Genomic DNA, 2,486 nt, shown 5'->3' with positions numbered 1-2,486 from the left:
ATGCCCAATCCCAATGGACAATCCTCTTATCCGCCCCTAGCTCTAGAATCCACCCGTCCGAGTCCCTGAAAGCCTTCCTATCCTTGGCCTAGTGATAACAGTTGAAAAACTGTTATTTTCATGATTAAAATTGACACTAAAAGCAACCTTTACACTTAGAAACTAGCTTGAAATCATGCTTTTCTTTATATTTTTGGAAATAAGAGAGCTGGACAGGTTTATGCTTGATTTCAGTGTTTTTGTGCAGGTTTTAAGGTGAATTTCGTGAAAGAAGTGAAGAAGGAGAGAGATGAAATCAGAAAAGACAACAAAAAGTGCAAAAGGAGAAGCCGAAGTCACCGCTCAGCGGCAGTTTACCGCTGAGCGGCACTCAGGAGTTTGCGGGAGGTCCGCTGAGGGGCAAATTGGCCGCTGAGGGGAGAAAACAAGTCACGCACTTACCGCTGAGCGGTATTTTACCGCTGAGCGGTACTCTGAAAGTCACGGGAGGTCCGCTGAGGGGCAAATTGGCCTCTGAGGGGAGAAAACAAGTCACGCAATCACCGCTGAGCGGTAGTTTACCGCTGAGCGGCACTTTAATGGGCTTGGACTTGACTTTTTGTAATTTACGAATGATACATAAGCTTTAGGGTTTCCTAGGGTTAGGTATCTCTGGCTGGAAGGAGGAAAACACTCTCTCTACCACCCCTTTGAAGGAGGATCTTGGATGCGGAGGCTTCCGCTTCACCTTTTTAGGGTTTATTCTTTCATTCTTTCATTGTAATTCATCTAGGTTCACCATGAATATGGTGAACTAATCTCTTTATGTTTGTTGGGGAATCAATGTAGTCTTGTGAAACTCTCATATATGGAATCTGTTTTTACATCTTATATTTAAGACCTATGCTTTCTTTCATCATTAGTTAGGGTTTTTCCTCTTTGTTTAATGCTTGCATGGTTTAACTCATTCGATGCATGATTATTGGTTTTGTCGATACGGGAACGTACGGGGAAGTCTAGATCCGGGGAATTTCTCCCAATTTTATATTGGTTGTCGTTAAGCTCCTGAATTTATGAACTAATCATTAGGAATGCTAGGAATTGTATGAACTCGTGATTAGGGAGAAGCCTTCTGGAAAGGTACATTAGAGAGTGGCATTAACAATGGTGATTTGATCGTTGAATTCCTAAAGTATATGAGAGTGGATAAGATGAAATTGACCCCCAACAACATATCCATACATAAATTTCATTGAAAGTGTTTATCTCTTGTTTTGCCATTGATCACAATTCATGCATACATGTTTATTTTTTGTCTTGCATTTTAAACCCCAATTAATTCGTTTGTAAGTCTTAGTTAATTAAGAAATCACATAACTAAACTAGGCCGTGAGTCCTTTGGGAAGAACGATACTTGGTCTTACCAAGTTTGATTACTTGAACGATTCGGTCATACTTGCCGATTGAAAACAAGTTTGTGACATCATAATTTGGTGTTCATAAATTTGTCCATCACCTAGCCCTCTTTCTCAACTCGAGTCTTAAGTTCAGCGGCTTTCATCATTGACGAAGACCTGCGCTAATAAGACAAAGAAGTGGGGAGTCTATGCCTTTTCATAAAACGAAAAGCTTTCAGTCCTTGAATGAATCAGTAACAACGAATTCGTGGAATGAGGGATCAATAAACGGATAGGGAAGGGGATGGTCGTTCCATTATTGGTGGACCTTCCCTTGAATTTAACCGGTCACGGAGCTCTCAATTGAGTTGTTTAGGTCCTGGAATTCCATGGAGAGTTGGGGGTTTCGGTTCGAAGGTTATAAAATGTGGTGCGGGTTCATCTCTCTCGACCAGTTCAGGTTCAAGGGAAGGGTGATCGAGGGGACCCAAACTTTTGATCTCTTTCTTCTCTATTCTATGGCGGGAGGTTTATTTCGTATCAAGAGTGTGGTGGGGAGGCCAGGGAAAGACGGATTGGATCGAGAGGCGATGCCTACTCTACTCGTTACCACTAAACGACGGACGAAGCCAAGAGCGGAAGGAGGGACTTAAACCCTCAACCTCAGCCTTGGCAAGGCTATGCTCTACCATTAAGCTATTTCCGCCAGCAACGCTAGTGGCGAAGCACTACTGAGCAATTAACGTATCACTTGATACGGACGACTTCTGTTTTTCCACCGGACCACACTCTTCACCTCCGATCAAGCTACAAGCACGAGTAGGTAGGCGGGGGGAGGGGCGGCTGCCTTTTCAATCAATCTCCGGCCGCTCAGTGCCGCTATTGGTGCAAGTTGTAAGGATTCTTGGTCTCGAGTCGAGCTGGGGCGTCATTTCATTCTCGTAACGGGAGTGAGTGCACCGCAAGATCAGACAAGTTACTCCCTCGCAACGGTGGCATTTGTCTTTGAAGTTCAGTCATTTCCTAAGACGGCTCCTCTTATTCTACGAGAATCCAAGCAGATCCGGGAGTTGAAACATGAGTGTTTGTCTCTTTTTCAACTTCAACAGG

The 2,486-nt window shown here is 43.7% G+C and overlaps 1 non-coding gene across 1 annotated transcript; it reads right to left on the bottom strand.

The window, feature by feature from the left end:
• Window positions 1-2,010: 2,010 nt before the first annotated feature.
• On the bottom strand, window positions 2,011-2,082 carry TRNAG-GCC (transfer RNA glycine (anticodon GCC)). Its single transcript has one exon. It is a non-coding gene; the product is annotated as a tRNA-Gly (tRNA).
• Between the last annotated feature and the right edge of the window lie 404 nt (window positions 2,083-2,486).

This window comes from Vigna umbellata, chromosome 7 (assembly GCF_029865625.1).
Source record: "Vigna umbellata cultivar VRB3 chromosome 7, Vumbellata_1.0, whole genome shotgun sequence".
NCBI lineage: Eukaryota > Viridiplantae > Streptophyta > Magnoliopsida > Fabales > Fabaceae > Vigna > Vigna umbellata.
This window is presented reverse-complemented; position numbering and strand designations above follow the sequence as displayed.